This window comes from Xenopus tropicalis, chromosome 6 (genome assembly GCF_000004195.4).
Source record: "Xenopus tropicalis strain Nigerian chromosome 6, UCB_Xtro_10.0, whole genome shotgun sequence".
In the NCBI taxonomy this organism is placed as follows: domain Eukaryota; kingdom Metazoa; phylum Chordata; class Amphibia; order Anura; family Pipidae; genus Xenopus; species Xenopus tropicalis.
The window spans coordinates 117545497-117572495 of NC_030682.2; the positions used below are offsets into that span (position 1 = coordinate 117545497).

At 38.5% G+C, this 26999-nt stretch overlaps 1 protein-coding gene across 1 annotated transcript in view; it reads left to right on the forward strand.

Moving 5' to 3' along the window:
• Positions 1-26999, forward strand: part of nkain3 (Sodium/potassium transporting ATPase interacting 3) — a 256290-nt gene that overhangs the window by 12131 nt on the left and 217160 nt on the right.

Consider the following 26999-nt stretch of genomic DNA (forward strand, 5'->3'; position numbering starts at 1 on the left):
GCAGCCATTTAAGACTTAAACATCTGTTATTGAACCTGTGCCTTTTCTCTTTTTTCAATTGGAATGGCTGCCCCCATGGCCAAACAGCAATATACTGTATTTGTATAAACTATAGTAGGGTTTCTGAAGCAAACACACAGCGTTTACCAGTGCATGGTGATACACTTCCATTTTTTGGTGTTACTGCTGCTAGTTTGGGGCAAGTGATAATAATGGGGGATTTTAATTACCCTGATATTGACTGGGGCAATAGTACTGCCAGGACAGTAAATGGGAACAAGTTTATAAACTTGCTGCATGACAACTTTATGTCACAGGTTGTTGAGGAGCCAACCAGGAACCATGCTATACTAGATCTAGTGATCTCTAATGACCCAGAACGTATTTTAGGAAGGCAAATTTTAGCTCCTTAAGGGCAGCGCTTCAGGGCATAGATTGGGGCATTATGTTTTCTGATAAAAATACAGAGCAGAAATGGTTGTCATTTAAAATGATATTAAATCATTACTGTTCTCAATTCATTCCATTAATAAGAAAAAGTAGAAGTGTTAAGAATCACCCTATGTGGCTTAACTCTGAGGTAAAGAAGTTAATAGGGAAAAAAAGGAAAGCTTTTAAGAAATATAAGTCAGAGGGGACAGTAGCTGCGTTTAATGATTATAAACACTATAACAAGTGTTGTAAAACAGCAATCCGGAAGGCAAAGATAGAAAATGAGGAGCGCATCGCGGCCGAGGCCAAGACTAACCCCAAAAAGTTTTTTAAGTATATTAATAGTAAAAAGATGCAGGTTGAGGGTGTGGCCCCATTGAGTTATAATAACAATATGGTTACAGCGGATACAGAAAAGGCAGATGTGCTTAACCAGTTCTTTTCTTCTGTGTATACAGTAGAGGAGCCAGTGGGCCAAGTCCCACCCAATAGCTTCACTGTTGCCTCAGCTCCAACTACACAGTGGTTGGCACAGGATATGGTGCTTAAAGGGTTACACACGATAAATGTAAACAAGGCACCTGGGCCAGATGGAATACACCCTCGGGTACTGAGAGAGCTAGGGGCAGAATTGCAGTGGCCCTTGTTTCTGATATTCTCAGACTCTCTTTCATCAGGTATGGTACCTAGGGATTGGAAGAAGGCGAATGTCACTCCCATATTTAAAAAGGGAGTAAGATCTCAGCCTGGCAATTATAGGCCTGTAAGTTTGACATCCGTGGTGGGCAAGTTATTTGAAGGCTTGTTAAGGGATCACATTCAAAATTATGTAGTGGAGAATGGCATTATGAGCAGTAATCAGCATGGCTTTATGAAGGACAGGTCATGTCAGACCAATTTAATTGCTTTTTATGATGAGGTAAGTAAGAAGCTGGACAGTGGGGATGCAGTAGATATAATCTATTTGGATTTTGCCAAAGCATTTGATACCGTTCCCCACAAACGACTGCTTTCTAAGCTAAGGTCTATTGGTCTTAGTGAAGTCATTTGCACATGGATAGAAAACTGGCTACAGGATCGGGTACAGAGGGTGGTTGTTAATGGTACATTCTCTACTTGGAGTAAGGTTCTCAGTGGGGTCCCTCAGGGTTCTGTACTGGGTCCACTTTTGTTTAATTTGTTCATAAATGACTTAGGGGTGGGTATTATGAGTAATGTATCAGTGTTTGCAGATGACACAAAACTCTGCAGACCAGTCAATTCTATCCAGGATGTGACATCCCTGCAGCAGGATCTTGACCAACTGGCAATCTGGGCAGCTAAGTGGCAGATGAGATTTAATGTGGATAAATGTAAGGTCATGCACCTGGGATGTAAAAATATGCAAGCCCCGTATACCCTTAATGGGACTGCACTAGGCAAATCCATAATGGAGAAGGACCTTGGAGTCCTTGTAGATAATAAACTTGGCTGTAGCAAGCAATGCCAGGCAGCAGCTGCAAGGGCAAACAAGGTTTTGAGCTGTATTAAAAGGGGTATAGATTCACGGGAGGAGGGGGTTATTCTTCCCCTTTACAGAGCGCTGGTAAGGCCCCATCTAGAATATGCTGTTCAGTTTTGGTCTCCAGTGCTCAAACGGGACATTATTGAGTTAGAGAGGGTCCAGAGAAGGGCAACTAAGCTGGTAAAGGGTATGGAAAGTCTCAGTTATGAAGAAAGACTGGCCAAGTTGGGTCTGTTTACACTGGAGAAGAGGCGCTTAAGAGGTGACATGATAACTATGTATAAATATATAAAGGGATCATATAATAACCTTTCTAATGTTTTATTTACCAGTAGGTCCTTCCAACGGACACGAGGGCACCCACTCCGTTTAGAAGAAGGGAGGTTCCATTTAAACATTCGGAAAGGATTTTTTACAGTGAGAGCTGTGAAGTTGTGGAATTCCCTCCCCGAATCAGTCGTACTGGCTGATACATTATATAGCTTTAAGAAGGGGCTGGATGGATTCTTAGCAAGTGAGGGAATACACGGTTATGGGAGATAGCTCTTAGTACAAGTTGATCCAGGGACTGGTCCGATTGCCATCTTGGAGTCAGGAAGGAATTTTTTCCCCTCTGAGGCAAATTAGAGAGGCTTCAGATGGGGTTTTTTGCCTTCCTCTGGATCAACTTGTAGTTAGGCAGGTTAGGTATAGGCATTATGGTTGAACTTGATGGACGTATGTCTTTTTTCAACCCAACTTACTATGTTACTATGTTCCTTTAAAGGGGAAGTATCCCAAAAATTAATATTTCATATACTGTAAGCTTCATCGCTCTGAAATAATTTTTTTCTTAAATATAATCAATTGAAAATTCTGACCCATTTCTGAAATCGAGTTTATCTTCTCTTCACTATATCCCTCTCAGCATCTGCCTGTCTTTATTTTTGTCAGAAATTATGGGCGCTGCCTTCTATTATTTGTTCCTTCAGTACTGGCCATGCCCCCAGTGACAGAGAGTAAACACAGCAGAGACCTTACCAATTTAAAGGGTTTGTTCCCTTGCTTGCAGCCCTGAGTGCCATTTGCCTTTTTTTGCCCCAGTGACAGAGACCCAGAATAATGAGGCAAGGTAGAAACGTGGCAGGTAGCCTTACAAACGTCTCTGTAGATTTGAGACAACTCTTACAACAGGCACGCAATTAGACATTCTTCTCTAAATCCTTTCACTGTGAAAATCAAAGAAAAAATATGCAAAGGGGTTTGTCTGCCTTTCAGAGGGAACTCTATCCTTTTTTTCATGGGCTTCTCTTATGTCTATTTCCCCTAAAATAGTCTCTAATGTAGGGGGGCAAAGATTGCAGTGAGCAAAGAGCCATTGTTTTTGCATTTTTATGCATGTGAGTGCCTAATAGATTGCTTGCTGTCCGTGCAGTATTTTCCACTAGACTTTAACTAAAACAGCAACATGATTTCTGTTGAAGTCAATAATGTGTCAAATAAAAACATGAAAAATAGTGGCTCCAGTGTACAGAATTAGAGCACATGAAGATTTGTAAGTGAAACGAAAAAGATGGAATTGGAGGTGTTATTGTGCCACTTAAACACTATACTCTATACCGAACTGTCTCTGAAGCTTTGTAGGTGCCCAGTCTGGTCCCTGCTACCGCTGGACATGTCTGAATTTGATCCAAGTTCCCAGTACATTTGCCCATCAGGGAACTGACTGCATTATTATCTTGCTCTGCCTGCTGTTGTTGCTACTTAATACACTCTTCTCTGTAGACTTTTTAGGAAATAACTGGTTGCTTTTGTAAATAATAACACAGAGCCATCCATCTAATGTGAGTGTGACTAATTCTCTCTTGTTACCAAGTGTTCCTTGCCCCTGTTATGTGGCAGGCGAAATCCTCAGGGACCTCTTCTCATCAGTCGGAGAAAGGCAGCCAGCAAAAGGAAAACCTATTAATGCATTTACTAATCTGTAACATTTACACTTTGGCATGACATTCTTCCATCAAATCCCAGAAGGTGCAGAGATCCAGGCCAGAAACAAACAGTTGGGTAAAAGAAACATTATCTGCCTGTTCTGTTCTGTAGTATCATCTAGTCTATTCTTTTCTTTTGTTTGTTATCTTTTTATATTTTAAACCTGCACACACTGCAAAAAACATATAAACCAACTTAATTGGAACCCTCTGCTTAGTGAAGAGATCAAACCTTGCACATCACAAGCATTAAGTGACACAATAAACATGTATCTGTATTGTTTCAGGTATATCACAACTGGTAATATGTCCAGTTTCATGTTTTCATGTAGAAATAGGCCCATGTGCCCCTTACAGGCATGCTATGCTAACAAATGCTATCCCTGTCAATTCTACTGCCACATGGGGTAGATATAGGAAACCTATACTCCTGAACAATGTACTGTTGGTCTCTATAAAAATATACAACATAAAACAGCTCATTTGTAAAACTCAGCTTCATCTAAATAAATCAGTTGTATGTGCCATTGGGTTATGATAAATATAAAATTGCCATTTTAAATGCTAAGACCCACCCCTGGGATCATAGGATTCACGGTGCACACAGACAAACCACGGGCACACATACATGTTAGGTAACATCAGCCAATTAATAGACAACATTCTGCCTTTTGCTTCCACACTACTTCCTGTTACAGGTAGAGCTGCATTATTTCCTTTCAGGTGATCTCTGAGGGAGCACACAGCCCATCACTAAATGGCGGCTCAAGGGAAAGGATGTAAAAGAGCAATTTTTACTAATATATATATTCCAGTTTGATTAGAATCTTTAATAGGCCACTTAATATAGTGTAAACTATCTGTTGGTTAAGTATTCATTCTGGGGGTATGGTTTTCCTATAAGAATAGGTGTTACAATGTGTTGCCATTACCCAGGAAAGCAGATTTGCCAAAATGTAAATGTTCGAATATCTGAGTTTCTTTTCCAACCTGAAAAACTCACAAATCTTAAGTGTACTCTCTTTTTTTGTAAAAAAAAACTGAAACGTTCATGAAAAAACATCACACATTCTACCCTTCATTTTTACAACTCTGAATGCCTTTTATGTGAACTCACCAGCTTTGTGATGCCAATTTTTTTTATTCACTTAATATTATTAATTACTTGATTTAATTATTTATATTCTTAATGTAACTTGAATTCGAATTCAAAATTATTGCTGTATTCTGGTGACCATTATTTTACTTCTACAACCCTTTTGTTTTGGGTTCCACCCTGACTGCGTGAATTGTCCCCACAATGTACAACTGAAAAAATATGACACCCCTTCATTTATATACTAGTGAATATAACATTGGGTCTTGGGGCCCTCTAGGAACGTATTTTACCTGCTGCTACAGGTATCATTGTCAATATTTCCTCCTTATTGACTTTAGCTGGGCTTTCTTCATGCACCATCATGTACCATTTTCTTTTTGTTTCCAAGGGTTCCTTTAATTCTCCCCCAATCCTTGTACATAACAAATGTGTAGTTTTGTACTGTACTTTCTGAATGCAGTGAAGCAACACTATATGTAATATTTATGAAACCAAGTGAAGTATCCACTATATCTGTGTTTGGTGGAAGTAGGCATTTAGAAATACAGACAATACAAGTGTGTGTGCTGGGTATGTATCATTATGTCAAACAAATAGACTTGTTCACCATAAGCGGGGTTATTTATAAAGGTTTTAGTGAGAGATACACGCTTTAAGGAAAACTCAGGAATCACAGATGAATTGGTTTTATCGAAATAGTGACATTTAGAATACTCTTTATATATGAGTAGGCATTCTAAAAGGTTCTTGCTTGGATAGGAAATAAGTTCTAACATGAAGTGTCAATGCATGCTAATACCTCAAAATATTACCAAGAAATAAAACTTTAACAAATCCTTCAAATGTAATTATCTTTATTGTATATATGAAGTAATCATATGTATGTTGGACAATACAATCCACATATATAAGTATTCGGACCCTTTTCAGTATATTTCTACTTACAAGCGAAATGTATTTGAATAAGGAGAAATAGAACAGAAGGATTCTTCATTGTTTTAGTGAAAATGATACCCTTTGCTTACAAGATGCCAGAATCTCACTCTAGGGACTGTACTGTACCAGGTGTTTTCTTTCCTGGATATCTGCACTGTGGGGGAAACCTCTGATCTACTTGCTTTCGCCCCAATATCAGTGTGCACAGCATTGGCCTTTAAGTGACCAACTGTATTAACTGTGTAAAAATGTATACTTTAGCATTTCAGCACCAAAATCCACCCTCTCTGTGCACATTAATGTTGTGGCAGAAGGGAAGGGATCATCTCTTTCTCCCCCAGTCTTGACATACTGGTGGAGGAAACACTTGGTGTGACATGGCCCATGGAGCTTTTTATTTTTTGGTTTAAATATAAACTTCCTCGGTTTTTTACTGTTACAAATATATACAGTATGTATCATGGTGAGTGGATTAAACTAGAGTGTATGTCTCTTCCAGAATGCTCTATGAAAAACAGTACATGTAGAGAATAACAGGGTCTGTGTTCACTCAGGCTGAAGAAGCCAGTAGATGCTGGAATTAATGAGTCATCAACTGTGGAACTAGGAGCCAAGAAGTGGAACTAGGAGCTTTTACACATTTGGGAGAGGAAAAAACCTGTTATAGCCTTTCCTGTATTAAGATACCCTAATAGCACATGGTAGCTAAGGCACTGTCCCCAACTGGTGGTTGTGTATTGAGGTTGCCAGTGGGCCAGGGTGTTCTGGTCTCAAAAGAATTAGATTTGTTTTCCTATATTATGTGAATTAAAAAGTGCATGTTTGTTTAAAACCCTGCTGTGAATAAAGTATTGGTGAATATCTAAATAAAATTTAGGGGGACACTTACTAATCCACGAACGCTCCGAGCGTATTTTCATCAACTTTTTCGTACCTTGCGCGACTTTTTTGTACCTTGCGCTATTTTTGCGTAGTTTGTGACAAAACGTGCGCGACAAAATCGTATTGTCGCGTTGAGTACGAAAGTTTCGGATTCATTCAAGCTTCGTTATCGTGGCTTTCCTTGGGCCAGGTTGGAGCTGCAGAATGCCATTGATTCCTATGGGAGGGTTCCAAAATCATGCACAGAAGGATCAAAGTCAGAAAGGTTTTCTAGCTGTTTACAATCGTTCGGTACGAAAATATTGTGACTTTCGGATCGCCAATACGATATTATCATGACTAATTCAATTTTTTTTAAGCATTTTTGTGATATTTGCGATCTTCAGAAATTATCGTATCCAATCCGAATTTTCCCCATTCGGGATTTGAACTTGTGATTTGATAAATCTGCCCCTTAGTGTTACTGTCTCTTTGTAATACAAAAGCATACCATAATGCACCACTTATTTGGTCGCAGTATCCCAGTGAGACACCTTCATTCACTCTGCGATCTGCCAGATGTAATTCAGTATATTCCTACTTCTATTTTATAAAGTATTCTTGTGTGACACCAAAACTATTTAGCATATTTAATACATTAGACTTCTTTCATAGTGATTCAGCTACATATTAACAAACTGTTCCAGTCCTATACACGCTTAATGTATTTTTCTTATTGGCTTATTGAACGTTCATTATAATGCCATTAAGCTTAGCCTCAGCATGTAACTATTTTCCCTGGGTTCATCATTAAAAAAAACCTTGATAATGTAGCTAAGAATACAACATTTCTCTCGATTTAAAACAGCTCAAAAGTTAGATTTATGGCTAATGAAAAAATGAATGTATTTTCATTTATTTTTATCACAGAGATATGCCTAACATTGTGCTTGTTTCCCAGTTATACGTTTGTGCTCTCCAAGATTATTTTTGGAAGCAAAACTGGTAAGTGGATATTTTTGTGTTTGGCACCTTTGTTTGCTTTCTTTTTCACCCTTCTGACACATTTGTCCCATCTTGGTCTTGGATAGTCTTTGGGCAAAAGAGGTATTGCTTTTTTTTCCTGTCATATTGCCATTTATTGATCTTACCAAAATTTTGGGGTATTTAGTGATGTCTATCTCATAAACAGAGGCATAAGGGGACCATTAGGCATTCTGTGGTCTTTGGTAAACGCTGTCATAAAATTATTAAAATAAAATCTATGCTTCTAATTAGCTTCCAACCACAAAGGGAAAGGATAGCAAAGGGTGTCTCTTGGACCCAATGTGAATAATTGTCCTTCTACCTGCATGGTGGCAATGGATTGGGTAGCACTTGAGGTTTTGTGCCCCGCCACCTAGCAAAAAAAACATTATTTGGGGGATTGCTTAGGAAAGGTATCTGGCCAAGGAGGAGTTCAGTAGAATTAGATCATCACATTTACTCTAGTTTAGAGTGTAATGATCATACAGGTCAGAACAGGGAAGTTTTGGAAGATGCGGCAGACTCACTGCTGCTTCCATCTCTGCTCTTCAGTGTAGGCTGCATAACATAGATGGAAGCAGCTTGGTGTGCTAGTATTCACTGCCTCTTACTGCTTGTGGTGCCGTTATCCATTGGTTCTTGTGTATGCACTTGGTGTGCCAGTGTCCTTTGCTTCTTACTGTATAATGTTCTGTATGGTGCTTTGGGTGCTATAATTTATGGTATATATATTAGGTCCTTAGGGGATCAGAACCCCTGCTTTTCTCTGTATATAATGTCTTTGGGGTTCCCCACAGCCTTTGCATATAATGTACTTTGGGTGCTAGCATTGATTTCCTCTCATGGTATAATGTGCTTGTAGTGCCTGCATTCACAACTCTCAGTATTAATTGTACCTATGGTGCCAATATCCCCTGCCAGCGCCTCTCACTGTATAATGTGCTTATGGTGCCAGTTTCTGCTGCCATGCACTGACTGCTCCAACTGTATATATGATGATATGCTGATGCTATTAACCATTTCTGTGTTGGTATAATGTGCTGGGGATGACAGTTGCTATGTCTCCATGGCAGTGAGTGCTGCTAAAACATGCTACAAACTAGCAGTGTCCTGATACCCAGAAATATATGCAGCACCTGCCATATACTCCAAATGCAACCCTTAAAGATAATTATCTCCCTCTTTGAACAAAAACTAAACTCACAAAACTTTCTCTATAACTTTATTAAAAGTAAAGAAACTAAAACTTATTTACCTGGTATATAGCTCCCTTGTTCCATCAATTTCTACTTTTAAGCAAACATTTAGTAAATGGTGCCAGGTTCCCCTCTGAGTGCCTTTTCACTTTACATTAAATTTTACAAAGTATTTTTTAGATATTTTAAAAATAGCAGCATAAAACTGCTAATAATAGTTTTGGCCCTACAGCTCTCTTTCATAGTCACAGTGTCAGTGACTCTATGATCCGACTATTCAGGTAGTGCATAGTCAGTTAGGGTCACTGACACTGTGAATTTCATGTATTAGCAGAAAAAATAGAAAATGATTTTCAATTGCTAATGTACTCTAAGCAAATTTACAGTCAATAAATTGATTCCGTTCAGATCCCCTTTAACCATGTCAGAGAGGAAAACTGTCTTCTCCCCCTGCCTGCAAATCTATTTACAGTCCAGGGAGAAATTCTGCACAATAAAATCAGGAATTGTATTTATGTAACTGTACAAACAATCTATTACACTATAGATAGTACAGATAATAAATGCTATAGATACAATACAAGGTGATATAACAGTGGTTACTTGAGTAAGAAATCCCTGCCCAGTAAATGCATTGGTATATAGGCATACATTTAACTGAGTGGAAGCAATAGGCTGCACTGCCTGGTGGATAAGTCAGAATTTTACAAAAATGTACCTTTTTAATAGTACAACTAGAAAAAGCCTCTTTAACAACAGTTCTTCCAAATAATTAGTTTAGTGACCCATTTGATTCTAAATAATGTATTATCCTTTAGTGCTTTACCATAGACAGTGTCATAAAACATTATTCATAAGCATTTACTAGTTTTCTTGTTGAATATAGGGCATTCAGTTTTCATGTTCAATGTGAATATACAGTTTTTATACAAACCTTTGGAGTAAATACATTTTTCATAAATTCCCTCATTTGCCTAAGTACTCTAGTTTTAAAGGGAAATGTGTTATCAAATTTTTAATGTAGAATGCATGTTTGTCCTTTAATACTAAGGAGAGCATTTTATTTGGTTTAGTGGCTGGAGGGTGTTTTAAGGGCAGTTTAAACCCTTTTTGGGTTTATATAGCACAGATAGATGTAAGCTATAATGGTGTACCCCAGCCACACCCAGTGAACAAGAACACATAGTAATCGCTGCACATCTATTAGGTATTAGTAGAGGGACTATATTTTGCCCTGCACCCTCCTCCTGTAAATAATTTACAGCTGGGCCTTTTTATATTGGGCGCAAATGCAAATTGTTATATTGCTACTGGTCTCGTAGCCCACTGCAACTATTGCTCACCAAAGGGGCATATTTTTACCCTACTGGCCCACTTACATTTTGTGCCAATGGGTCAAAGATCAGAACATAATGGGCACCTATGCAGGTCTGTCTGGATAGGTCTACATCAATATACCGATGTGGTCCCTGATTGATGGGGTTTTCAAGCCTGACAGATATCTGTCCAAATTTTAGTCAGATTTCTATCTGGAAGGAAGTTGGGGAAGGCTGAATTAAATCGGCCTGTATGTTAGGGGTTACCAGATCACTTGAAAATTCAGGGATACTTTTTAAAAAATGCGAGTTGCAAGGCTGAGGTGATTGCATTTCAATTATATTGCATCAGTGCAGCCCTTCCAGCTGGATTTTCTAGATCTGTCCCTGAATTTTCAAGTGATCTGGTAACCCTATTATGGCTGTCTTAACACCATTAACAAGTAAATGCTACCTGCTAGGCATTAGTATAAGTAAAGCAGTCATACATCTCTCTTTACATAACCCAAACTGCTAGTTTCATACAGCTGAAACAAATCATTTAGCATCAAGTTAGTGGTTAACATCTATACATCTATACAGGTATACAACCTGTTATCCAGACCTTAAGTCCATTAAAAACATTTAAGCATGAAATAAAGCCAATAGGATTTTTTTTTCTACCAATATGAGGTTATGCATTTTAGTTACCATCCAGTACAAGGTACTGTTTTATTATTACATATGAAGCGGAAATAATTTTTAAAAATTAGATTTTTTTTTTTTTGCTTTAAATGAAGCCTGTGAGAGATATCCGTATCTCAGAACTTTCTGAATTTCTGAATCTTGTTTCTAGGTAAGGATCTGTTATCCAGTAACCCATTATCCAGAAAGCTCTGAATTATGGAAAGGCCATCTCCCATAGAACCCCTATTTTGCATTTTTCAGAGGACCAGAGAAATAAAAAGGAAAACCATGGAAATGAATCATGCATTATACATTGGTGGAACCACATAAAATGGTGTAAAATGAAAGAAAACTTGAAAGTCAGGGTATGTGAAATGTCACTATGTTCTAAACCTTAGTAGGGATTTATGTAGTACAGGTATGGGATCCCTTACTTGGAAACCCATTATCCAGAAAGTTCCAAATTACGGAAAGGCCATCTCCCATAGACTATAAGCAAATAATTCTAAGTTTTAGAAATTATTTCCTTTTTCTCTGTAATAATAACATGACCTGTACTTGATCCCAGCTAAGATATAATTAATCCTTATTGGAAGCAAAATAAGCCTATTGGGTTTATTCAATGTTTAAATGATTTTTAGCAGACTTAAGACATGGAGCTCCAAATTATGGAAAGATCCCTTATCCGGAAAACCCCAGGTCCCGAGCATTCTGGATAACAGGTCCCATACCTGTAATGTGGACAGGTTCAAATTCCTATCCATTAACATATATGAGAAATAAGAAGTTAGCTGATTGTTTTAGAGCTGTTTTAACCTATAGCAAATTATCAACTAGTCGCACTAGACTGATTCAAGCTAATTGCTTAGTTGTTGCTATGGCATTACTATACTGTGGTCTAATTTTGACTATGGTTCTATATGAGTGCATCGTAATAAAAACACAGTGTTCTCTATTCATGTAATTTTCCGTAATAAAGAGCCCTGTGTGATAAATACAGCAGATATGAACTAAGCCCCATTAAGCAATTTGCATTAACTGTGTATTCTTAACCATCTCTTGCTGCTTCTGCAAAATATGATATCTATTGCTGTGATATACCGAAGTGCACTCAGTATTGTGGTTTGATGTATGGACTTAATAAGTGATTAAGGAGGTTACAATATACAGCCTGGACATCATAATATAAAGATTACTAGGGGGGTTAACAGGGCTCTCCTTAATCCATTAATTTATTATAAAAACAGACCCAAAAGAAAAAATAACCATGAGAGGATCTCATAACACACTTACCCCCATATGTAATAAAAGGCACTAAGTTTTCTCAGGTGCAGTAACCCATAGCTACCTATCAGCAGGTAGCATTTACTGGTCACCTGTTTAAAAGCAAACTTTTTATTGGTTGCTACGGGTTACTGCTCCAGCACTTAGTGCCTTTTATTACATGAGCCTGTGTTATAACTTCAGTTTGGCATCAAATAACATAAGCATCTCACCCATTTCCATAAATTGCTGATCTCCATTCTGCCTCTGCCTGCCTGCCAAGATAATACTGGCACTAAAGGCAGGTGCCTACTAAAGATATTTCACTCTTTAGAGCAGGGCTGTCCAACTGGAGGCCTGTGGGCCAGATGTGGCCCTTCAAAGAGTTTTTATGGTCCCCAGTCTGCTCAGTGGCTCTTTAGACTTCACTGCATGACATCATCACTTTAATTTACATAGTTACATAGTTACATAGTTACATAGGGTTGAAAAAAGACCTGTGTCCATCAAGTTCAACCCATGCAAGTAAACCCAGCACACCTAACCCACACCTACCAATCTATACACTCACATACATAAACTATAAATACAACCACTAGTACTAACTGTAGATATTAGTATCACAATAGCCTTGGATATTCTGATTGATCAAGAACTCATCCAGGCCCCTCTTAAAGGCATTAACAGAATCTGCCATTACCACATCACTAGGAAGGGCATTCCATAACCTCACTGCCCTCACCGTGAAAAACCACCTACGCTGCTTCAAATGGAAACTCCTTTCCTCTAATCTAAAGGGGTGACCTCTGGTGCGTTGATTGTTTTTATGGGAAAAAAGAACATCCCCCAACTGCCTATAATCCCCTCTAATGTACTTGTACAGAGTAATCATGTCCCCTCGCAAGCGCCTCTTTTCCAGAGAAAACAACCCCAACCTCGACAGTCTAACCTCATAGTTTAAATCTTCCATCCCCTTAACCAGTTTAGTTGCACGTCTCTGCACTCTCTCCAGCTCATTAATATCCTTCTTAAGGACTGGAGCCCAAAACTGCACTGCATACTCAAGGTGAGGCCTTACCAGGGACCTATAAAGGGGCAAAATTATGTTCTCATCCCTTGAGTCAATGCCCTTTTTTATACAAGACAGCACTTTATTTGCTTTAGTAGCCACAGAATGACACTGCCTGGAATTAGACAACTTGTTATCAACAAAAACCCCTAGATCCTTCTCCATTAAGGATACCCCCAACACACTACCATTCAGTAGATAGTTTGCGTTTATATTATTTCTACCAAAGTGCATAACTTTGCACTTATCAACATTGAACCTCATTTTCCAGTTTGCTGCCCAGTTATCTAATTTTGTCAAATCGCTCTGCAAAGCGGCAGCATCCTGCATGGAACTTATAGTTTTGCACAATTTAGTGTCATCAGCAAAAATAGAAACAATACTGTCTATGCCCACCTCCAGGTCATTAATAAACAAGTTAAACAGCAAAGGCCCAAGGACTGACCCCTGCGGTACTCCACTAACCACACTGGTCCAATTAGAAAATGTTCCATTTACAACCACTCTTTGTACTCTATCCTTCAGCCAGTTCTCTATCCAATTACAAATATTATGTTCTAGGCCAATATTCCTTAATTTGATCATTAACCTTCTGTGAGGTACTGTATCAAACGCTTTAGCAAAGTCCAAGTAGATGACATCAACTGCCATTCCAGCATCAAGGTTCCTACTCACCTCCTCATAAAAGGCAACTAAATTAGTCTGGCAAGATCTGTTACGCATAAAACCATGCTGGCACAAACTAATAGTATTGTGAACTGCAATGTATTCAAGTACCCTATCCCTTATTACCCCTTCCAAAAGTTTTCCTACTACTGATGTCAGACTAACAGGCCTATAGTTTTCAGGCTGAGAACGGGATCCCTTTTTAAATAACGGCACCACATTAGCAATCCGCCAGTCTCTTGGCACCATGCCAGACCTCAATGAATCCTGAAAAATTAAGTGAAGAGGTTTGGCAATCACAGCGCTCAGCTCATTTAATACCCTGGGATGAATCCCATCCGGCCCTGGACCTTTGTTTACCTTTACATGTTCAAGTCTCTTTTGAATTTCCTCCCGAGTGACCCATGCGTCACTAGCCCTCAAGCATATTATATGGGAATAATTGGCCCACTTTATGTAATAAATTGGACTGCACTTGTTTAGCATATAATATTCATCTTTAGGGCTTTCTTGAAAATAAAGCAGAGGATAATTGTAAATTGAGGATTTAAACTCTCTCTCTCTTTCTCTCTCTCTCTTTCTCTCTCTCTCTCGCTGGCAGAAGTGTCAATTGAAACTGCAAAACCCTGTGTGACTTCAGGCAGGTATTAACTGTGTAATATTCACATCAGGGGTTTCCAACCTCAACCACTATTAGGGCAATTTAATCCAGGAAAATTACAATTATTATACTTGCTTCCTGGACAGAGAACTCATTCCCTGCCCCAGCCCTTTAACACAGGCAATGACGCATCAATCTCAGACCTAAACTGCTTTTTTTTTTTTTAGCCCGAGTAAACACAGTCCCTGCTACAGGGATAGAACATAGGGTTGTTCCACTCACTATACCACAATGTATGTATATATATTTTACTCCAATCTCTGTTTTTGCTGTGGAACACGCAGTATAAGAGATTCCACCACTAAATATACTATGTTGAGAAAAAAAGTTAAAAGGATTTGTTTATATATAACTGTAAGATTTAAGACATACAACAATAACTGTCAGACAACCTAACAACACCTTAAATTCTAAAATATTTTATTGACTAAACAAGATTTAGTGACTCGACTTCTTTGTAAAATATTTTTTATTACCTGATACTGAATTTGATTTCCCAGTCAAGAAAGGTTTTATTGTTTCCCTCTGTAAAGAAGCATTGTCCGGAGACAGTAGTTGAACAGCATTGTTTATAACCGCTAGGTGGGGTTATTCTTTTGGTGTGTGCAGCTATGTCCTCACATCATTTGGTTTACATAAGAGCATAAGAGGTAAACAGTTTATATACTGTATATACTACTTTTCTCTTTAAAAGAACATGTGACTTACCCTGTAAATCACTGCACCATTAGATGCACCATTCTATCTAGAGTCCATATGGAATTTAGTTAGTGTTGTTATAGTCTTATTGTGTGAAGAATCTAATTAAGTGTAGGAAGAAGCTAATGGCACAGAATCTCAGAGAGAGAGAACGTATGTGATGGAGTGCCATTTTCCAGAGTGATTTGCTTTTAGTCTAATGCAGTTACCAAGTATCATTAGAAAAATACATTAAGAATCATTTCAGGACAGAAGGCTCAAAACTAAGATGCAATATTATGAGTTATAGGAATCTGGCTTTTTGTGTTTTAACTCTCCTGTCGCTGCTATTCGTGTCTTTTGGATCTCATCTTTCTTTTCTAGGTGTCAAGGAAGCTGGACTGGTGATTTGGCTCAGGGCCAGAGTGCGGAATTGCTTTTATTCCTCACTAGCTATGCAGTTAGGGATGATTTAATTTTCTTTTTATAGCTTTCAAATATCCAATGGAAAATTGGAAATAAGCAGTACATGAAAACACTGCGACATACCCAATGCATCAGCATAAGCTCTAACATAAAGATGGAAGTGATGAGTGGTCAGAGAGAGCGCACACAGCTATTCCAGGGAGCATTGAGGGGATATGGATTAAGGGTTTGCAGTACAAAGCCTGAAATGAAACAGAGGAATCATTACCTTCTCTTGTACTAGAAGAAAATACATTTTGGTTAGATACCTATAGGAAATGGTCAGTCCATCTACCGCAGAAGCAGATAAGGAAAACATTATAGGGTTCATTTGCAAGCACAAGTGCAATTTTGCGCACAAGCCATTTTTTTTACCCACAATGAAAGTTTTTTCCTCCAGAATTGCAGAGTAATTGCAGGCACAAGGGGGCATGCTCCTGATGCAATGCGTTCAAGCTTTTGTTCACGTGTGCTTTGTGCAAATCAGATGCAGTTCATGATTACACCTCTTCCAGCTTCAAAATTATAAATGCTCTTGATACCTTAGGCACAAATATAATACTTCTATTGATGCAGGCCATTTTGGCAACCCTGGAACTCCAGGGTTCCCCAACTTCAATAGGTGCACACAATTTGCAACAGAACACAGGAAGTGCAAGAAGCAGCTTTAACGGCAAGCACCTTAAATGAATGGGTCTAATTCATGCAGAGACTGCACAAATTTAGCTGTAGTTATGGTTCTTACATTGGCCCTTATGTAGAATAATACTAGTTTTGTTCTATAAATGTTTGTAATTAACACATTGAAATATTAAAATGATTAAAGACCCTGTACTTGTTGTTTATAAATGGCTATATTTTCTGGGTTCAACAGTAATTAGCTCTTTGGCACACCACTTACATAATTCCACAGGGTGCATTCAATTCCTCGGCTGCTTCCAAGCCAAATCCATAGACCTTCATACAAGGAAGAAGCACACCAGCATACCGGCAAATGCCTTTGTGGCACATGTTTCTGCAATAAATTTGTTAAAGGCATTTGCCAGTATGCTGGTGTGCTTCTTCCTTGTATGAAGGTCTATTGTTTCTGAGGCCACTGGAAATATAAATGGTAAGGGGTTAAAGATAAAGCTAATTAAAAATTTCCCCTAGCTAAGAAACTGGTATTCTAGCAACTTTCCAATTTACATTTATTTGACATTTTCACTGGTCTCCAGCACTGCTAGTCCTGTCTCTTGAAATGATGTAGCAGAAGTCAACCTTGCATGCTTCTACACAGGTCTGTTAATCTCCTGGCTTCTGCTGCATTGTTTCAGATATGAGAGCCATAAAGCTTTCAATATATTTACAAATACCTTTAATACCATTACAAATCCATATTAAGCATATATTGGAAAGTTGATTAGAACTGCATTTGGACCACTGCATTTATTTAGCTGAATGTAGTTTTCTTTGACTTCCATTGTTCTCATTTCTTTCCAGATTACAGCAGAGCTCAATGTTACAGGTCAATCTTCAAGAATTAACCTTTACCAGAGTTGGCTCAGGAATTACACTCTTGTCTAGGCCATAAATGATAAACTGATGACATGGATTATTTCTGAAGCAGACCATGATAATTTGCCTGACCAGAAATACACACAGCACAAAGCAGGTTATTTGTATAAAGTGTTGTGTCTTCAGGCATCCTGAATGTGTTCCATAAACAAAACCCTACATGGATTTTGTCATGTTTAAAGGTACTGAGTAGTCATGAAATTTTTACAGTTTTTTTTTAAAGCATACAAGTGAATATTATGTGTATGTAAATAGGGCATTTTAATTTCCGAGTTTTAATGGCCTCTTATGATAGCAGTATTTCTTTAAACTGACTGATTTTATGGCAGATTGCATATTCAGTGAGGTTCATGCAATTCAATTGAGATATTATTATCATTATGTTCCCATCAATAGGCAAAATGAAGAACTATATATCACATTGAAATTCTGTAAAGATCTGTAAGGAGGCCTCTCGTTACCCATGATAGGTGGTGGTTAAGGAAATGGGAGATGGGGGTCACAAATACTGTAATGCGAAAGAGGGATATTTTGTGAATTTACTTTAAGAAGTGGTTGGGGAAGATGGATGAATTTTCTTCTCTTCTCAAGATATTTTACTCCTTTTCCTTCCAATCTCACCTTTTATATTCTTCTTTCTAATATTTATAAGGCAGAGTTAGACCAGGACAGGTAAGAGGTTAAGAAGGACATTCTTTGCATTACAGATCATCTAATTATGGCACTCTTCCAAAGAATGGCATCAGACTGAATATGGGGAATGGAATGATGTTATTATTAATGCATGTGAAGAGCAACAGAGTGGAAGAAAGGAGAGATGTTATTAATTTACATTTGCAAAGGTTGATCTTAGAGGTTAAACTAAGTCCCACAAAGCATTAGGCAGGAAAGCAGCCCAGAATATTCTGAACATGTGAGTGGGCTCACCATAACATTGCTACATGGGTAATACCAGCATTGACCTTCACTGTAAAAGAGCTCCTAAATCTCAGAGCAGGTACAGTAAGCCCTATGGGTCTGACGCTGCATTTGTTCCATTATTTTTACAAAATAGGAAAATACTGTGCAAAATAATACAACAGATTTTCTTATTTATTAAAAAAAAACCATTAATGCCAGTTTTAATTAATCTAAAAGTTGTAATATTTTACCAAAGTAAGTAAGTTTATTTTTTAAAGGTTACTTCCTAAACTCTAAACTGTTGTAGAGGGGGGATCCCTGGTCCACAGGGTGTTTTTTAATAGATCCCTGTCTATAACGGATGCATAGCTTTATATTTACATTTAGGTATATTTATACTTCATCTAGAAATGCATTATCCAGAAAGCTCCGAATTATAGCAGAGCCATCTCTCAAGGACTCCATTTTAATCAAATAATTCACTTTTTAAAAATTATTTCTTTAAAACAGAGTACCTGTACTTGATCCCAACCAAGATATAATTAATCCTTATTGGAGGCAAAACAGTCCTTAGTCTGTTTAGCAGACGTAAAGGAAAACAATACCCCAAACAATGTAGATATCTATACAAATATATCATAAACCAGCTATTATGTTTTAAACCCTGCTTTATCTGAATAAACCAATTTCCTAAAAATATACTTTAGTTTTTTGGGGGTTTCTTTTATGTGCTATTGATTAATCCTAAATAGAAGAATTGCCATTTTAAGAACTAAGGGCCGCCCCCTGGGATCATAGGATTCACAGGGCACACAAACAAGCCAAGGCACACATACATGCTAGGCCCCATCAGCCAATTAATGGGCAGAGTTCTGTCTTTTGCTTCCCCACTACTTCCTGTTACAGTAAGAGCTGCATTATTTCTGGTCATGTGATCTCCGAGGGAGCACCCAGCCCATCACTAAATGGTGGCTCAAGGGAAAGGATGTAAAAGGGCCATATTTACTGATATATATATATATATATATAGTCCGGTTTAGTAAAATTCTTTAATAGGCCACTTAATATGAAATAAACTAATTTGGTTAAGTATTCATTCTGGGGGTATACTTTTCAATATATATTTCAATATATTCAAGCTGCCCAACTACATCAAATTCATCCCTTGTCTGGCCAGTCCTACACAGGGAGGCCCATTTATCAACATTCTGATTTTAGTTGTTATAGAGTTTTTTGAAACCAAGCAAAACTCATTTCCACTAAAACCACTCATGTCTAGTCATTGGGTAAAAATATATGTGCTTAAAGTGGACCTGTCACCCAGACATGAAAATCTGTATAATAAAAGTCCTGTTCAAATTAAACATGAAACCCAAATTCATTTTTATATTAACACATCCAAACCCATTATAAAGGTATTTAAAAATCACAGCTGTCACTCATATATTGCTTGCCCCGCCTCTATGCCTTAGGCATAGAGGCGGGGCAGACAATAACTTTAGCTTTCCATTCAGCACTTCCTAGATGTCACTGCACATCTCACTTTCCCCTCCTACCTCCTCATCTAATTGTGTAGCCAGTGCATGGGCATGGGCATCTGGTCCCCCATTGTGGCACATAAATAAGATTTTGGCATGATACAAAGCTTGCCTTAATAACAGTGCCCACAAAATTGTAGCTGCCTGCTTGCTTTGACTGAGTAATTCCGAGATGGAAGGAAACAAGATTTATATTATTTATATAGAGTAAGTAAAGTTTATTTTGCTCAGCTAACAATATAGAAAATAATTTGGACTTATTTCTTAGGGTGACAGGTCCGCTTTAACATACCTAATAACATTTATATGGAATAGCTGTTTAAATACTTACATACATATAAACATGGACTAAACTTACACATATATCAGTATTTATTTGATGGTAATAATAAAAAGTGGCTGGCCAGCCTGCTGGTTCGTAATCTCTTTCATCATAACTAAACTAAAGACAGTATATTTAAAGATAGTTACATTTAATTCAATTGTAAATATCTGTAACAAGTCTTATAGATCCATATAAGCTGCCCATAAATCCATAAATAGAATAAAGTTAATAAAAGAAGGTTGGAGTCTTGCAGATTATATTCTGTCCAAACTCAAGGAAATACCATAAATAATACACTGGCAATAGTGGATAATGAATGGAGATGCAAGTGCACAGTAGTAATGATGTAGATTCAGATCTCTGGAGAAACAACTCCTAAAATTGCTTGATAAAATCTCTTATTATATTGCTTTTAATTTAGATGTGGATTTTTTTAAAGAGGTTATGAATTGGTTGACTGTTCTTTATTTATTTATACTTTGATAAATAAGTGTATGTTTATTCCTTATTCATATTGTATGTATATTTGCAAGGGTAAGTTATTCCTGCTTGAGTTGGTGGGGGTAGAGGCTACCTACCCTACACCACCACAGGGTGTCTAAAACGTTGGGGGAAGTTTTTAAATGAAGACGTATTCAAATGTGCTTTATTGGGAAAGATCAAGTTTGTTTTTGGAAGAGTACATAATGCTTTCCCTGATACATTAGGTTTAATTTCAGGCAGTAGAAGGGAACAATTACATTTACTTTTTGAGTGCTTTAATCTTAATTTGCTTTCATAAAATTTAATCACTGTCCCTGTGCATCTATAATCACATTCTATAATCTATAATCACATAATCGTCATTCAACACGCTATCAAGCTAAACAATACCCAGATGCTGTGGCTGAGCAAGAACAAATCTATTTGAGAAATGTCTAACACTTGTACATAAAGAATCCAGAAGATGTAGAAACAACTCCTGAAGGAGTATACAAGATTTTTCCACAGACCAACGTAGACATGCTATGTGTCAGTACAGAGCAATCCATGTTTAATAGGATGCAAATGTATGATATTTATGAAGCAAAAAAACATGAAAAATGTAAAACTTTGGCATATATTAGCTTGCAAGGTCTTAGGCTAATGCCACACAGAGTGTATTGTCCGCAAGCAATTTTTGGCTTGCTGAATAAACGCTACATGCGCGACGTGTGGCATTAGCCTTAGGTAGTGATGAGCGTTATCTGTCCTATTTTACTGTGCTTGAAAAATTCATGAAACATGTCAAAGTCAATGGGTGTTTTTTTGTGGCAACTTTTTTCCATTCTGCTGCAACTGTTTTTGCAGCCATTGGAGTCTATGGGTGTTTTTTTTTTTTTTTGCAGCAAAACCTGGCAAAAAATTCACTTGTCTTAGGCAAAATTTAAATTATTTAGTCTGTGGTTTGTAGTCGATTGCACTTTTTTCATTCAGATTTTTTAATAAATAAGGTAGCTCTAATTTTTTTCACATTACGAGGTTATTCAAAGTAAAAATTACATTTTGATAAATAACCCCATGGGTCAGATTCATGAAATCATGAGTTCGAATCCCGAATGGGATAAATTCATACCGAACAATTGTAAACTGCGGGAAAATCTTTCAGACTTTGATCCTTCTGGGCATGGTTTTGAAAGCCTCCCATAGGGCTCAATGGCACTCTGCAGCTCCAACCCGGCCCAAGGAAAGCCTCCCATAGGAATCAATGGCACTCTGCAGCTCCAACCTGCCCCAAGGAAAGTCTCCCATAGGGCTCAATGGCACTCTGCAGCTCCAACCTGGCCCAAGGAAAGCCTCCCATAGGGCTCAATGGCACTCTGCAGCTCCAACCTGGCTCAAGGAAAGTCTCCCATAGGGCTCAATGGCACTCTGCAGCTCCAACCCGGCCCAAGGAAAGTCTCCCATAGGGCTCAATGGCACTCTGCAGCTCCAACCTGGCCCAAGGAAAGTCTCCCATAGGGCTCAATGGCACTCTGCAGCTCCAACCTGGCCCAAGGAAGTCTCCCATAGGGCTCAATGGCACTCTTGCAGCTCCAACCCGGCCCAAGGAAAGCCTCCCATAGGGCTCAATGGCACTCTGCAGCTCCAAACCCGGCCCAAGGAAAGCCTCCCATAGGGCTCAATGGCACTCTGCAGCTCCAACCCGGCCCAAGGAAAGTCTCCCATAGGGCTCAATGGCACTCTGCAGCTCCAACCCGGCCCAAGGAAAGTCTCCCATAGGGCTCAATGGCACTCTGCAGCTCCAACCTGGCCCAAGGAAAGCCTCCCATAGGAATCAATGGCACTCTGCAGCTCCAACCTGGCCCAAGTCACAAACGTCACAATAACGAAGCTTGAATGAATCCAAAACATACTCGGCGCAACAATACGATTTTGTCGCAAGGTACGAAAAAGTCGCCGAAAATACGCTCGGAGTGTTCCTGGATTAGTAAATGTGCCCTCATTTGTATATTTACAAAATATTCTCAAGAAAGTGGTACCCAATAGCTTTACATTCAAAGTAAAATGTAATAGCGTAGCTAGCTAGGAATACCCACCATTACCACTGACAAATGTTTACCGCAATGGACAGTTCTACCCAATTATCCATTCCTTTTTTATTTATTCCTTTCTAGTTTTAGTGGTCATGTGTATGCCTAGCAATGTAAGGACAGTTGTTGGTATTGACCTTCGTATTTGTTTTTATTGAAGCAGAACAAGCTATGTATTTTATATATAAGATGTTAGTAGTATCCTTTGATTTTTTTTCTCCCTTTAGTCATCTAATGTGATCACTTATGAGGCCACGCTAGAAGCCAGCAGCATGCAGTCTGTGATTTTCATTTTTTTTTACATTTGTTGCTAGTATTTACCTTTAGTATCTCTGCACTATATACCCCAACCATATTTCCAGTAATGTTACGGAGGCTTGAATGTCGCCACAGGCATTACAGCCTCACAAGTGACAGGGAAACATGCTCAATCATCAGAAGCTGCCAAAGCACGTGCAGTATCAGTGTGTAAGTATAAAAGGTCACTTTCATGCGTCTTTGCACACAAACGAAAGGGGAATGCTTCATTATCTGCCTTTTAAGTTCCATAAAGAGAATAGAAAATAGCTTCCGACCCTGTGGGTGAGTAATGTTTATATAATCTGAATAATTTGTCTGGGAAGAGTGATATGCAAGGCTGAAAGTAATATGTTTCTTTCTGGTAGCATAAACATACAATTAGAAATGTAGCATTCTTATGAACCAGATTCTACTGGGGATAGAGTACTGAACAGCACAAACTGAGAACCAAAGGATTTCCTTGTAGGAACCACTCTGTTGTTAATGGAACAATCACTGGAAGAGGCCAAGGAGACATTTATAGAAGAAACTCAACAATTTAAAATGGGGCATTTTATTGCAGGAAAAAAAAGATTTTTTATGCAACACAACTGCGACAAATCCAAAAGAAAAAATACACCATTTAAAAGCTGTCAAGATCATGTAGAAGTCAATGGCAGGTGTCCTTTTTACAACTGGAAGTTCTTTCTTTTGCTTCGTGGCACATGCTTTTGTTTTCCCATTTTTTTCGACATTTATTATTTTTGTTGAAACGAGTTTAGTCGTGGTTTTAAAAAAACTCTTAATGCATTAAAACTGCCCCTCAGGGGCACATTTACTAACCCACGAATCCGAACCGAATTGGAAAAATTCCAATTGGAAAACTAACATTTTGTGACTTTTTCGTATTTTTTGCGATTTTTTCGGCACCTTTACGACTTTTCGGAAATTGTCACGACTTTTTCGTTACCAATACGATTTGCGCGAAAAAACGCGAGTTTTTCATAGCCATTACGATGCGCTCGTATCTTGTCGCAACTTTTTCGTATTGAGCGCTTGTAAGCGGCGGGCGAAACTTTCAGACTTAGCATGATTTTGGAAGCCTCCCATAGGACTCAATGGCACCCTGCAGCTCCAACCTGGCCCAAGAAAAGTCACCATACTGAAGCTTGAATGAATCCGAATCTTTGGTACTCGGCGCGAAGGCTACGAAAAAAGTCGCGACTTTTCGCGCAAGTTTTATCGCTACGAAAAAATCACCAGATTTTGCGCAACATTCGGAATGGCAACGAAAAAGTCACGTCAATTTTCCGAAAAATCGCAAAATACCGATCATTACAAAAAAAACGCAATCGGACGCCGTCGGAACGATCGTGAGTAAGTAAATGTGCCCCTTAGAGTATTTCTTATTCTTCATGTCATGTTTCCTCCCTCATTCATTTTCCTTTACATAGACATTCATTCTCTGCTTATTTTTTGGAGGATTATTTGATTACCTACATATGCTGACTGAGGTACCTAAGAAAAAATGGTGTTTAAATAAACAGGGATCAAAACACACACTTTCACATGCTCCTCAGTCCAGCATAAATGCTTATCTGTTATTCAGGAATAAGCTGCCTCTTTGTATTCCAAGCTTCTTTCGTTCTACCCCTGCTTTGCAATTGTGGTGCAATTTTTCTGTCCCGCTAATGGGTATTACCTCTGCCTGCCACTCAAATCCCATGAATTTATGATGCTTGCAATTCCAGCCAGTGTGCTCCTTGTGATACATACAATGTAATATTGTAATACTTAGGGGCTGATTTACTAACCCACGAATCCGACCCGAATTGGAAAAGTTCCGACTTGAAAACGAACATTTTGCGACTTTTTCGTATGTTTTGCGATTTTTTTCGGATTCTTTACGAATTTTTCGTTACCAATACGATTTTTGCGTAAAAACGCGAGTTTTTCGTAGCCATTACGAAAGTTGCGTAAAAAGTTGCGCTTTTTTCGTAGCATTAAAACTTACGCGAAAAGTTGCGCATTTTTCGTAGCGTTAAAACTTAAAAGGTGCAAAGTTTCGCGTAAGTTTTAACGCTACGAAAAAAGCGCAACTTTTTGCGCAAGTTTTAACGCTACGAAAAATCGGCAGATTTTACGCAACTTTCGTAATGGCTACGAAAAACTCGCGTTTTTACGCAAAAATCGTATTGGTAACGAAAAATTCGTAAAGAATCCGAAAAAATCGCAAAAAATACGAAAAAATCGCAAAATACCGATCATTACGAAAAAAACGCAATCGGACTCATTTCGAACCGTTCGTGGGTAAGTAAATCAGCTCCTTAATATCATAATGTGTAACAGTCTGTTGTTAAAACATGTGCACCAGTTTTACAGTATTTTTTTGCCAGCAGGGTCCAGCATGAATAACTTATTGCCAGAAGACATCATGGGCACTGTTTGTTTGCTAATAGAAATTCCCATGCAGCAATGACCCTTTACATGTGCCACTTACACTGCACGGCTGAGTGACTGGTACTTTATGGGAATAACTCAAACTGTTTTTTTAATTTTTATTTATAGGAGCAGGAAAAGGAAATATACTTATATGTAAATTGCAAATATCTATTTTATATTAACAGAAGTTTTTGGTTTTAAAGTTATGTGTCAATGCTATTGAAAGCAGTATCTGTGTTTATATTCTGTGCACACTTGGCTATGATTAGTAAAAGCTAATTAGGGACCAAAAGGAGACCTGGCTTCTGTTACCAGTTCTGGACTGAGATTCAAAAATGGCCCTGGCATTCCAAGTACACAGAACCCCAAAGAGCCCAGTAAATAGTGACTATGGCATCTTACAGCAGCCCCTCAAATCACCCCTCAAACTGTCTTTCCACACTGATGCATATCAACTACAGTAGTAATATTTGTCCGACCATCCTCCAAACGCTTTTGCAGGTGAACACTCCAGTCAAGGGCCATTCTGTTAGCTGATCATTGGGTCATAAATTGCTAAGCTTCAGTAAACAGGGTCCAGTAGAACCATTTCTTTTAGAAGTTGGAGGTATTATTCTCTGAGTTACTGTAGGTTTATGTTTCTCACATCTTTGGATCTCCTGAATTTTGGCAAGCCAATTCCTAATGCTTGGGCTTTTCTGTTGATTTCCATTTACTGTAAGTGGTATAAGGGCTTTCGCTTTGTCTAACATGGTTGGTATTAGTGATGTTTTGTACACCCCTATTGAGTAAGGGGTCTCATGTAGGAGTAGGGATTGAGGGGATATCAACGTCTGTAATTGTCTTGACTGTGTTCCAGTAAGTAGTGAGAGCAGGACAACTGTGGAAGATATGGGCTAGTGCTCCTGGGTGGCTCATACATACTATACATTTTAGGTATTTGTTGTTGTCTTGGAGTCCAGTACCACTGGAAGTATTTTGTCATTTAGTTCCTGTAGTTTTGTGGGTTAGCTGCAGTATTTTTATTCCATGTATGATCTTTGATTGTGGTATCCAGTTCTAATTCCCATTTTTTTTAATTGTTCTGAGGGAAACGATTTCAGGTTTAAGGGCTGTGACACATGGGGAGATTAGTCTCGGCACGACAAATCTCCCTTGTCGCAGGCGACTAATATCCCCGAAATACCATCCCACTGGCGAGAATGTAAATCACTGGGATGGCATATGCGGCGCCTCAATTTGCTGAAGTCGTGGAAGTTGCAACAAGGGAGATTTGTCATGCGGCGACTAATCTCCCCTTGTGTCACAGCCCTAAAGTAGAAGCAAAGTCATTTTGGCATTTTACTGTCAATAGATTTGCCACATTAGTGCCACCTAGAACAATATATTTGTTCTGAATAAAAAATTAATATACCTGAGTAAACAGCTTTAGAAGCTCTCTTCCTGCATTCTCTAGCCATTATAGCTGAAATCACACATTCCTAAGGGAGGGGGCATTCTGGTGGGAGGGGGGAGCAGGAGGGAAGAGAGAACTGGGCAGACTCTGGCCCCGGGAATTAAGGCTGTTTCTGAGAGAGGAGGTCAGACACTGGAAAATCATG